The following is a 12,983-nucleotide window of genomic DNA, read 5'->3' as shown; positions in this document are numbered from 1 at the left end:
TTTTGACAGATGAAACGCTGCTGTTCTTAACTTATTGGAGCAAAATATTTTTATAGATGGTATTAGCTCTGTGGCTCCAAGGGTAATGCAGTCCTTACACGAGAAAGATCTTGCTTTGATCTGACAGCTTTCAAGATCCATTTCCAATCACTGAGTTCCATTAACTCTGTTTATAATGGTGCCCTTGGACTTTTTTTCTGTTTATGTGACTCTTTAGGGTGTTAACATTTCTGTGTATATGAGTTCTCTTTAATAAACTGAAGGAGTAATTGGGGTCAGAAAAGGAAATAATCCTGTTAGAAGCTGCAGTTAATTATATCAGGTATTTTGGGCTCCAGAGGTCTTCCTCTTGATTCTTTAATGTTTTCCCCAAACTGTAGGATGTGGAGAAATTACCGAATCACCACCAAAATAGGACAGTAGGGCAGGGTGGTGTCTGTACAGTTAATTTTGGGAGCGTGCGACGAGTGCAGCTGCAGGCTTGCTGGCCATGAGGGTTGTGGAGGGGAGGCTTCCCCGGCGAGCAGCTCTTCCCTCTTCTGCGTTGTCGCAGCGTTCGACGAGATCTACGTGGTCCTGCGTCCTTTAGAACCGTGAGGCCTCCGGTGAGGGTGGCAGGTTGTCTGGTGGCACTTGCAGGGCTTGGTGGCCACTCAAGTGCGGTGCGGGGGCCCTGTAGCTCGGCAGCACCCCGTGCGGTAGCTCGGGCAGACGATGGGTGCCGGCCGTCAGCGGGAAGGGCCTCCCCTCTCCCTCCACGCCTGCTCTCTTCAGGGCACCACCGGCATTTTGCCAGACGTCACGTATGAGAAACCGTCCTGGGTTTCCCTGTCCCTTTCTGTTTTGGTAGTGAAAAGGCGAGAGCTCCTAAGGAGGACTTCTGAAACCTGTGTCTCTTCTGGGTAATTTTCATAAGTTCATCGGGTGAGTCAGTTCTTCTGCTCGTTGTGGCGTAGCTGTTGTGAACAGAGGCCGAAATGGCAATCTGCGAAGGCCGAGGAACTGGGAGACGCTGCCCCAAAGTGAACAAAAAGCGTGCGGTAGTCCTTAGCGTTGTGGGGTAGCAATGACGGAGAGTGAATTAGCTGTTGTAGCCAGAAGAAAGTGATGTTTTTTCTAGGTCAGGGTTGAAGGCACTGTCAGGGTGGTGATGTGAAGCATATATTACTGTCTGCATTGTCCCTGCCATATGGATGTGTGCAGTACTGCCCTTGGCATTCATGCATTGAATTATTTATCCTCTAAAAATCTGTAGGCAGCCTTTCTTCCCCTGTCTCTAAGAAAACCAAACTTATCCAATCGGTGTTTTTAAAATAAATCTTCCACTGTAAATCATTGCAGCTGCAGGTGCGAACTATTGATTGTATATTGCGTTTGTATTAGTAAACCAAAGGTTGCAACATGCCCTATTTTGTGGAAACAGTGAAATACTAATTCTGCTGTTAAGTGCAAGAGCGTTAATGCTCCTGCTGGGTTCACGTGTGAGTACAATGCATGCCTGTGCCTGTAAATTTCATTGCTAAAGAAGACTTTGAAAACGGAAAGGGTGGAAAACTTTTTAGTAGGTGTAACAGAAGCTTTGTGTCAGCTATGTACTGAGGGAGCTGATGATTTTCTCACGTATGAGCAGCGAGAAAGCATCTCCTTTCCTCTTGCGTTGTATTGGATTTGCTCTGAGAAAAACGTTAGGGTGGTCCTTGTTCGAGTGGCAGGTTCCGAGTCCTCAGCTGGGGACGTCGGCGTCTGCCGGCTGGTGCGGTGGGGTGGTTAAATGGCTGTGGGTAATCAGGGGAGGGAGGGAGGGAAAGCAACCGCCCGAGGAAGCTGGCTCTGTAATTTTTTTTTAAGAGACTGACAGCTTTGCAGTATAGAAAAGGTCTAAAGTAATTTACCTTTAGAGCAGCATAAAGCGTCTAAAATTGTGTCACAGGCCTGGCAAAGAAGGGAGATGTTACCCTCTAAAAAATGCGCCACAACCCAGAGGCAGCCTGTCCCTGAAGGCTTGACAGCCTGGGCAGCAAGAGGCCGAAGAGCTGGGTTTTGAAAATAAAACCTGCGCTGCTGTGACTATCTTGATAAGAAATGAAAGTACGTGTAATTAGGAACTCCTTAAAAGATACATTAAAGAGCTTTAAAGGAAAATACGGTGAGTGGAAACTTCACTATTAAGTATAAAATGCTTAACTGCAGTCCATGGTGCATCTTCATTTTAAATAAGGCACACATGAAAGTGCCCCCCTCCCCCTGAGCACAGAGCGTTATCAGCTTATCTGGGCAGGAGTTCAGGGCCATAAAAACTATATCCTGCTTACACCTTCCAGCCTATCCTATGACCTGCTCTGTGTAAACAAGTTGTACCAGGAGCTCCAAATTACTCGTAAGTAGCTGGGTTTTCTGCAGGCCGGTTAGGTCCAGGAGGAGCCAAGATAAAGTTCCAAGAAGTTCTCCGTTGGGAATGGTCTCCTGATAGCCGCCTTCTGCAGGGAGGAGGTAACAGATCTGATATCCTGCTGACTGTGGCAGTGGCCGTATCCCATGAAAAAGCAGTAATCCTTTGGGTAGACTTTACACTTTCGGTCTGGTGTTTTCCACGTTATGCACGCCGATGGCTGTTGCAGATTGTGAAATGTCAGTGTTGTCGTAACAACACACACCGCTTGCTGCACCGGCTGTTGCTCTGCCGTTGCGTCAGGTCTTGGATGGACTGGAGATGTAAGCCTATTTATAAAGTACTGCTGTAGTTACATCTTTAGATAGATGGATGAGATTAGCCATGCCGATGCTGGGAAGAGATGTAGGTAGATGCGGGGAAGGGGGGGTGTGTGTGTGGGGGAAACAAACATCCTGCTCCTGGCTGTGCTATGGTTGTTTAAATACCACTGGGTGAGCGGGTGCTCTAGTTACAGTGCTTGGCTGCTTCCCATAGCTAGCTGTCTCCTCGGTTTCATCTTGCAGCTAGGCACAGGCAGATACGTTTATCCCAACTAGATCGTGGGTCTGTAACGAGCGAGCCTGGGTGTTTTTGTGTGTAAAACTTTACCTTTCTGAGCAGTCCAAGAGTCGAATGCACTAGCCAGGTTTAACGATGAAAGCCTGCACTCCTTGAACCTTTGACTCCAAGTCGTGCATTTTTTTTTCCTCCTACCACCTCAGAAAGGACATATGAGAATATGCTAGTTTTGAAAGTTAGGATAGCTGATACCTGCAGCGTCTTCTCTAGTTTCCTTCCTTGCCCTAGCCCGCCTCTTGGCACATGTCGGGGTACTGCGCACTGACTGTCCGGTCTCCGATCTGTTTGATGCTCTTCATTTTGCCGGCAGCCCGGGAGGCTTCTGGCTTTCTGACCGACATCTGAGGTGCCCTGCATTAGTCAGAGCTGCTCTCTGTTGTGGGTGATGGTGGCAAATTAAATCGCCTTCCCCTGTGATCAGCACTGGTACGGGGTGTTAAACTTGTTCTGCGGTGAGAGCTGAATTGCCTTTGAGTTAGCCCTCGTCCCGGGGAGAAGAGATCAGATGAGAAGTCAACTTTGTGGCTTTTTCCTGGTGTGCTGAGTGGTGCTGCTTAGTTAGAAGGCTACAGGTTGTGGTCTTAAAATGCTGAATTTACTTCTGTAGTCTGTTCTGTCTGCTAGCTTCCCCTGCTTCACCCACCATAACATTTCTTCTCCCTTCTGTCTGTCCCTCCCCCTTCCCAGGAGCCTCATCTGATGGAGGTTCTGCTCGGCGCTCTGCTCTCGCCTTGGTCCTCCTCATCCAGGATTCTTGTCTCTAATTTTAGCCTGTCTGCCTTTTGATGTTCCCTCCCGTCTGTTCCTGCCTTTCTCCTTTTCTCTGAGATCATCCTGCATCTTCATCTCTCTCTTGAGATCTGGGCCTTGTTTTTACATGGTGGGAGGAAAGTGCTTGAGAACGGAGTGGAGCTGCAGTAGTGTTGAGAGGTGAAGGATCTGAGGGCGTGGAGACTTCTGCCAGTTTGGGCTGCTGGCAGCGTTGGGCCTGCTGTTGCATACATGTTGTGTTTACTGGTAATGGCTCGTTACCTCTTCTGCATCACCGTCACCACCTATTCTCTCTGGTTAGATCAGCTCCTGGAATCTTTGTCGTACTGATCCGTCCTGCGTTTGAACGATGGGGCTCTTTTCCACGACATTACCGGTAATAGTTGTAGGCAGAATTTACTCGTACGGAGCAGTGCAGGTAATTGAAATCCACAAGAATCCTTCCGGTAGTCTCTTCAGAGTTGTTGTCTTGTCCGTCTGGTGCTAATTCACTTGATGTGGCTTGCAACAGAGAAGGGCACGCGGGAGGTCTGCGGGCAGTATTGCACCCCTAGTATTGCCTAGGAGCCTGGCTTTCCCCTGACACCCCTGCCATTTGCTAGGGCACGAAAGCTGCAAGCTGCCTGGTTTTCTCTAGAATTTTACTTACTATAGCATGCGTTTGCTTACGTTTACAGATAAAATGACTTTTCTAATGCAGATGCGTTTCGACACAGTAAGCTGGTTCTCCGCAAAAGGATGCGGTGCACATCAGCAGAAAGCGGGGTACCCGACCGGATAGCTCCGGCACCCGGAAAGGTAGCTTGGCCTGGTGGGATTCATCCGCGGGAAGACTAGCGGGGATGGAGCGTGTACGCATAGTCTGATTTGTGCACAGAATATAAATCCTTGCCGTTGCAGACATGCAGCCTGTGGTTTTAGAAGTTCTTTTGTGAAAACAACATTCAGCCCCTCCACCACTGCAGCGAGGAGCTTTGGTAGAAACTCCATCCTAGCACTTAGTGAAGGCTTTAAAAGGAACCTAGCAACTGCTGCTGTAGTTCGATTTGCAGATTTGTTTTTTTTTTTTTAGTCTAAGGTTTGTAGCTGTTTTCTTGCATTGTATGGAGACAGTCTGCATGTCGCTGTAGAGGGAAAGGTGGAGGGAGTCGTGGTTGTGCTGAGATCAGTGACTAAATTGGTTGAAATGATAACGGTAACGCTACTGTGGGCTCTACAGCAAACGATCCTCAGGGAAAGTGGCGCATGACTGGAATATATTTGGTGGTATGTGAATTTGGTGTTTGTGGGTAACCTGAGCTCATCTGTAAAGAGTTTTGTTACCCAGATACTTTCTGACCTAACTTGCTTTTGTCAACAGTCGCACCAAATGATTAACGAATGATGCCTTCCAGGAGTGCGGTTATGTAAAATGTTAATACGCTGCATTTTTTCAGATCAGCTTTATAACGTGCGCAGGGCTTTAAGTCGAACTTCAAAGAGGGTAGTTTGCTTTATGGCTGAACCTATGAGCAGTTTTATGTGCAGGGTGGAGTGAACTTGTGGAGAATATTGCAGTTTTCCCACTGTCATAAAAAGTTATGATCCTCATGATTCAAGTATTGTTCTGTAGGTGGAGGCAAGAGACAGATGCAGAGGTCAGTGGGAGCGTGTACGGAGTCAGTTCAGATGTGCCAGCGGAGTGAATGCCGTCTTCTGTGTTCCCAGCTCGCTGAAACGGGTTCAAAAAGTGCCTTGTGCTCTTTCTGGGTCTTCCTAAGAAACCTGCACCTGTGTTACTCGCGGAACAGGCAGACCATTTCCATGGGAAAGGAACTTGGCAGGGGGAACTGTGAAACGCGGCTGAGAGGGGTGCTTTTTTTCCAATGCAGTATTTTAAACCGTTCTTAAAACGTGGCGCTTCAGAGTGGAAAAGAGACTGTAAGTCAGTTTATAACCCACTTTCTTTCTTTGGGCTTTTCTTTGGGGTAGGAGCCAAGTGAGTTAAAAAAATAAATAAGTGGCTGCCTCTTGAACGAGCCTCATTCCAACTAACTTTGCTCATGCCTCAGAAGATATTTAGAAACGGAGATATATTCCCTAAAAAAATGGCTGTTTAGGCTAAGTGATCACGGTGGGAGAGTGGGATAACCTTCCACAGCCTGAATTGCAGGCTTTTGTAAAAGTATCTGACAAGGGGTTCTCATTGACCGGTGCTGCTTTTAAACCCTGGTGAGGTACGAGACTCTCCTGGCCCTCGAGTCAACGCCGCAAATTCTGAGGTATAAAACACTTTTCAGTTTTCAATAAGTAAGTTATAGCTGATTAAAATAAGTCACTATTCCAGCTTCAGTCAGATCTCTATAAATATTCTGAGTGACTTAGCCTCTCGTTTAAAACATTTTCTCCTGGGATGAGGAGGTATAAATGTGCTCTTTGTTTGCAGCCAGGAAAATTAAAGGATCACAACATTCAAAAACGTACATGTTAGATCTTCTGAAAAACTGTTTCTTAAAGAACGTATACTATATCTAAATGTGCAAATACCTTTGTTAAGGTGGTTTGTTTTCCATTCTGTTAGCTTGAGGAATTTTATTCTGGATACATTAAAACTTGAAAAAAAAAAAAAAGAGAAGATCCTTATCTCGAGACGATCCATTAGCTGTTACAGCCTGCCTTCTATTTATTTTTGTAAACACATGTGTGAGTGTAAACATTTTATGCAGAATGGCCTTGCAAATGTTCCTGCATTAACATATATTGTCATGGAGAATAATTTTAATTTAACTGTAATTTGCTTTATATTTTCCTCCCTGGTTGCCATAGAAACGCAGGCCGATGTGGCAGCGACTACTCGCAGCAGCTAGGTTATGCGTTGCCTTTATAATGGACCTCTGTTAATCATGCTGCAGTTCTCGCTGAAGGAACCGTGATTATTTGCAGGAGGCACTGTATTTATATAAACTGTAAGATGCCTGTGGTACCTCAGCTTAATATTCAGAGTTATCAAGGGTGCTGTTCTGTTCTGCAGAAGTTTTGTCATAAGAACTATCTATTACGATTGTGGAATTGATATATATTTACTTAATGTCAGCTAGACTTCATTTTCAATTTTCATTTCATTTGCTGTAATAGCCTAACTAGTAACACTCTTTCCTGTGGTTGAGTTTAAGATCTTAAACGTTTGAAACACAGCAGTGAAACGTTTGTTATCCTTATCTATGCATAAAAAGTTGACTTGCTTTTCATAATAATGTGTCCGTGTCTTTGCGGTGGTGGTTGCAGCGGGGCAAACACCTTCTCTTCCACCTGGCATCTAACAACGGTGAGCTTTGTCTAACAGTGATACCAAAGCACTTAATCATGCTTATAAAAAAAAAAAAAAGTTTCCTTTTGGCTAAGAGCAGATAGAAAAGGAGTAAAGATGGATTTTAGTCCCATTTGTTGCCTGTCTGTGGATTTTGGGTCTATTTTGCATCTCTCATTTTTGGCCGCCTGGTCCATGTCTGCTTCATGCAACGGCTGCTGTTCTGAACTGTGCCCACGTTTCCCTTGGATTTACTTCCACTCAGGAACCCCTGGGCTCAGAAAATGCAGATGTGAGCCTTGTGTATGTCCACTGAAGCCGTTAGGAAGCTGAAGATGGTGGGGCCATCCCAAGGTGGAGGTGACTTAGGGCTTTAGATACTACCCCTGCGTACAAGCCATGGCGTGGTGGTGGGCTTTGCCCTCATCTGAACGGGGCTGTAGTGGATCCCGTAAGCACGTAGAAGTGACTGCTTTCTTGTCTTTACTGGGACTTCAGGGGTGAAGTCCAGCGTGATCTCCAGGAGTATCAGATGCCTGATGTTTTAGGATGCGCTGAGAAAATAGAAGGATGCTGATCTCTGTCGATGCTTGTTGAAACCTTGGAAGGACTTGCCTTCCAGCTACCGAGATAAGAATCATGGTGGCATCTTTGAACTGAACCCGTTGATTAGCGAATGGTTCATTTTTGCTTAACGGGATGAGCTAAAGGAGAGGAAATCGATCCCATGGGATTCTTTTTTGTCTGTGTACTTTCATGGCAGAACCTTAAATTGTAACTTAAAGATGTGAATTTCACTTGCCGCCCGAATCGGACTCCTCAAAATGAATTTTTAGTTTGGTTCTCGGTCTTAAAGAAAATGCGTATGTTGGCCCTTTCTTTCCTGCTCTTGGCGGTTAGACACCAATTGTCCGTTACGTAAGTCGGATTACTCCAGCACGTGGATGCTTTCAGATGCATATGGTCTCACAGTTATTTCTTGGTACTTTACAGAAAGAATTGAGTAACATTTTGTTCTGTAATGCAGTATTAAGAAACCGAGCATTTTTTTCTGCAATGGCGTATAAACAAGTAGTGATAACATCCTGTTTAAAGCGTTTGGAGGAGGTGGGGCTAAGGAGGGGAGGCAGGGCTGAATCAGGCTTTGTTTTTCTTATACCTACACACCATATTTTAGTACAATTTTGCTTGCCTTCCCTGAAAGCTGTGAGCTATTATAAGTGAATTATATTTTGAGTGCGGTGTGCGCGCTGTGGGTATGGAGTAGCCTTGTTAATAGATGCTACTCGCCTCTCTTCCCCTTCACGTATTTCTGTGTCGTTCACTGTATGATGTTGCTGCTCTTCCGCTGTTTACAAGGGGCAGATGTGATTCATAGTCAAAGGCCAATCTAATTTTAATGAAAGTCTGGAAAATGGCTTGGCTGTAGTCAGGACTTTTGGGTCTGGTGTAGACTTTTTGCATTTTTCCTCTTTCTTTTTTCCTACCTGTTGTCACATAAATGCTCAGAACTGACCGTTAATTTTTGTTCTTTAGTGACGTGTTTGGGATACTCAAACGTACCTCTTCAAAGGGGGTAGGTAATGCATTCTGACAATGCCAGCTTCTCTAAGCTATCAGATGGGACAATGTATGAAATAATGAACACTTACTCTCCGTAATTCATAGGTTTATCTGAATTTTATTCCATTTTTACTTAGCTTCAGCTACCCGAAAATCAAGTGTTCGACAACAAATGCTTTATAATTTGGAAGTATTTTATTTGAGACTTAAGTATTAAAATATGTAATAGCACAAGAAAATAATTGGGAAGCATTTTTTTGAGCTGATATTTCCAGATATCATAGGAACAGCCCCGTATGGGACTGAAGGTAGAGGTGTATGGTGGCTGTTCAGCCCGTGGTTTAAGTCAAGAGATGTCATTTCATAGGTGGAGCATAGCTGGGCAGTCTGCTTCACTTGTTTAAACAGACAAAAAACCCCACATGATCCTATAGTCTGTGTATAAATGGGTGCGTATGGCGGCTAACTTATGACAGCTTATGTTTTTGACTTCTTCCCGGCTCTGAAGCAGCTATCTCGGCAAACCTTCGAGGTGTTTTTTTCCCAAAGGTGCGGCCCTGAAGGGCTGCTCGATGAATGGCGATATGAGTGCGGTTGTAGGTATAAACCAATGCATGTGGTGACTAAGTCACCTTTTGTGGACTCATGGAACAGACTCCTTTACCTGATAATTGGGTTAAACATTCATTCGTTAGGACGAGAAGAGCAGAGTGGCTTTGGTGGCAGAGAGAGTATTTGACTCTTTCTGAAGCTTCACTTTGAGGATATCTTGTTTCGCTTTTTTGCACTTGGGTTTGGTCTGACAGCTAATGTGTTACCTTATCAGAAGTCATGAAAAAGTGTTAATTGTAGATAAAACATTATAAAGCCAAACGGTCCTTCTGCTGCCTCCTTTTCTTGGACACTCGAGCCGCTTTGCGTCCCACGTTGTGCCTTGAAGACAGCATTGAATGTGGCTCCTTTAATTGTGCCGGAGGTCTGGAAGGGAAGCCTGCTTTCTGACACAGCCTGGCCATGCTGCTGTTACCAAGAAAATGGTGCAAGTCGGGATGAAAAGTGGGGCGGTGGAGAGTTCAGAGGAGCGGCCTTGTGTGCAGTCGTGGGAAGAGGGATTTCTTCAGGGAGTGGGTGAATCGTTTCCTTCTGCTCTGAACAGCCTCTTAATGAGCTGCCCTCTCCAGGGTGCAGGGAGATTAACCTCCCACGGCTAACTTCAACCTGGGAGACTTCCACCATATTGCTGCCTTCGAGTGTTTGTATCTAAAAATACATTCGTGCTGCTGCACAACGGGCTCAAGGCATGTTAATCCCTTTTTCTTTAGGAAGGAGACTTGTGCTACTAGATGAACTACTGCATAAATTGCATTTCTGCTGTGCAGTATTACCATTTTTCTTCTTCCAGCAGAAAAATGTGGTGGAAATAATTGTTCTGGTTGGAATTCCCTCTCTGACAACAATAGCAGAAATGGGGTGGGGTTGTTTCAAAATGTTTAATGATGAGAAGTTTTGGAGGCGCAAGCTCTCCCAAGCTGCACGGGCTTCGCCACGTGATTCCTCTTTACTGTTTAGTCTTCTGCAGAAACGGCAGCGTTCTCACAACTGGCTGAATAGTTTTGACCCCTTCTGTCTCTTCTAAGCACAACTGTTGAAGAATGCTTTGTCTGTATCGGATCTCGCTTGCTCTGCTACATTCTCTCATTCAGCTGTGTTCATTCGGTTGCAATTTAGCATTTCTTTTTTTTTTCAGATGAGGAAGAATGAAAGCCTACCAGGTTAACGCCTATAAGCAGTACTTGGAGTTATTGCTACCTCTGTGTGTAATGATTCATCTTGGAGGCAGACAGCTTGCTGCCCTCAATACCTCATTCTAGTTCCAGACAAATTCAGATGTTGTGCTTCAGCGTTTCTGGCTTAGGAAGGCTCGGCGGCGATGCGTCTGTTTATTGTAAGGCTTTGTTTCTAGGTAACTTTGGGGAATGTTTTATGGTAGCAGTAGCACAAGGGCTAGTTTAGACACAGCGCGGGTAGCTGTAGGTGAGTTTACTGCCTTGTGTTGAACAACTCGGTAGCTGATATTCTTGCAGCGAGTTATAACTTGAATTCTTGCTGTTTGTGCCACTGGGGAAGCTGGAGTGGGGCGTTTGAGGTCTGGGATACAAACTGACTTGCAGCAAACATTGCGTGAGTACGTGTAGCTTTGGTCTCAGCGCTTACTGTTTTCTATGTGTTCCTAAGAGACGCGGTTTTCGCCTCTCAAGCTATTTAAGATTCAGAGTATCTTTTCCTCCTTTCGTGTTTGGCTTACCTTGACTCATTTTGATACAGGAGCTCACCTGCTGCATCTGCTAGACTTTTATCTGCTACACCTGCCCGTGTTTTCCCGAGACCTGCTGTTGATGCTGATCAGCAACAGGGCTCGGTCACAAGCTATGCAGACAGCCTAAACCATTTGTAAGGAAACTTTCTTTAAAACATGGATGGCATTAGAGGGACTCAGGCTTAAAATTAGAAACTGTTTATGATGCACAGTTGTAGTTGTTTACCTTGAACCATAATTATCTTATTTCCTGAGTTAAAAATGTCCTATCAGCTTGCTGAAGCAAGATTTGATGACAAAGGAATTGTTTTTAGCCACCAGCAGAGCAAAGAACACTTCAAATGTGTGTCTAAATATGATTTTATAACCTACAGTATAGCACACTCAGGATTTTAAATTGGCTCTGGAAGTTGCGTGGGCTTATGGGTTGGCCATTTGGCCGGGGATCAAGGGACTGGGTTTAATCCTAACTCTCTGTCCTTTTGTCCTCTGAGCATTTTCCTTCCCACCCTCTGTGCTGTTTATTTGGACGGCGATGTGTTTGAAGGAAGGGATATGCCCTTTCACTAGGTGTTTGTAGATTTTCTCGGGGTGTGGTGTCATGGCACGGCCGGAGCGGGTTCACCGCTGCCGCGGGGGTGTGAGGCTCCCCACCCTCCCGGGCGAGCGCTGCCTCGTCCCGGGGCGCACGGGCCAGTTCAGCCCCTTCTGAGAGGGGAGAGCAGCAGGCAGAGGAAGATGAGTAGGTTTTCTGCTGGGCTGGCAGGTTAAGCTGATTTACGGAGGAGCTCCAGAAGTGGCCCGAGGGAGAAGCAGGGGATCCAGCAGCTGAGCCGGGGCAGAGGTCTCCCTGCTCGGCTTCACTCAGCTGTAACCGGTAACTTCACCCGCAGCCCTCGAGCCCCTCCTGAGGAGCTGGGGTGCCACTAACGTACCCAGACAGACATCCAACTTCCTTACTCTATTATTTAGTAACGCGCTCTGGTGAGGTGTTGTGCTGAGGTGGCCCGTGCCCTCCTCTCACCGTTTTGCAGACCTGCTGTCTGTAGCGAAGCGAGAGTGCACAGCCTGGCTGCCTCATCACCGTTACCTGCTGCTGCCAGGATGTTCGTTTTTCAGGAGAAGGGAAAATGGGAGGGGAGCAACTTCTTTAATGATGGCAACTGCCACTTAAACCTCTTCAGGGCTTATAATAGAAGGGGGGGGGGGGGGGGGAAATCAGTGGAAGCTGTAGGTGCTTTCAATTTATGTGGTATATTTAAAGAATCTTTTTATTCTGACCTTAGCTTGCCAGGACCTAGACAATAGGGGAGAGATGCCGTGTGTAAATCAAGGAGGCGCTTCCTTTACGTTTTCTCCTTGCTGTGTAATTTGAGGTGATTGTAAGGCACTTGTCCTAACTCTGGAAACGGAAGACTTGAGCACATTTCAACAATTGCGTTTTTCACATCGCTTTCTGGGGACCTCCTGGGTCATCAAGCCAGGTCTGCTGCTACGGCAGGTAACGGTGTCAGCTGGTCCTTGTAACGGCTGTACGTATCTGCTTGTGAGCCTCTGAGTGAGACCTGCATGTTCTTAAGAAAAGAAACCTGTACGCAAGTTGTTGAAGTGTCTGGTTGTAATATTCCTGTGAGTACGCAGAATTTTCTTGGCTGAGGAGGTTGTATGCCACTGCTTGGAGCGGGTGATCATGCACTCCTTGGGTAAGCTTGCTCTTTTTTTTTTTTCCCCCCTCTCTGAGAGAGACTATGTGTATGTTCTTGAAGGCTGAACGGTGACTTCCTTGACTCCTCCTTGGCTAATTAGTGTGTTTTAAAATGGGATGCCTGCATCCTTTTCACAAATCAGCTTTCAGAAAGGAAAGGAAATAGTTCAGTTATTAATAGTAACCTGTATCTAATTTGCCACTGAATTGCATGGTTGCAAGTATCTGAGACTGTAAAGGTGATAAATGTGTCTGTCACTCTTTTTTTCTTCCGAAGAATGGTTTGTATTTTCTCAATGTGTTAAAATTGAGCACGGAGTAAGAAATTGCA

Source organism: Gavia stellata, chromosome 15, assembly GCF_030936135.1.
Source record: "Gavia stellata isolate bGavSte3 chromosome 15, bGavSte3.hap2, whole genome shotgun sequence".
Lineage (NCBI taxonomy): Eukaryota > Metazoa > Chordata > Aves > Gaviiformes > Gaviidae > Gavia > Gavia stellata.
Note: the sequence above shows the minus strand (reverse complement) of the source record.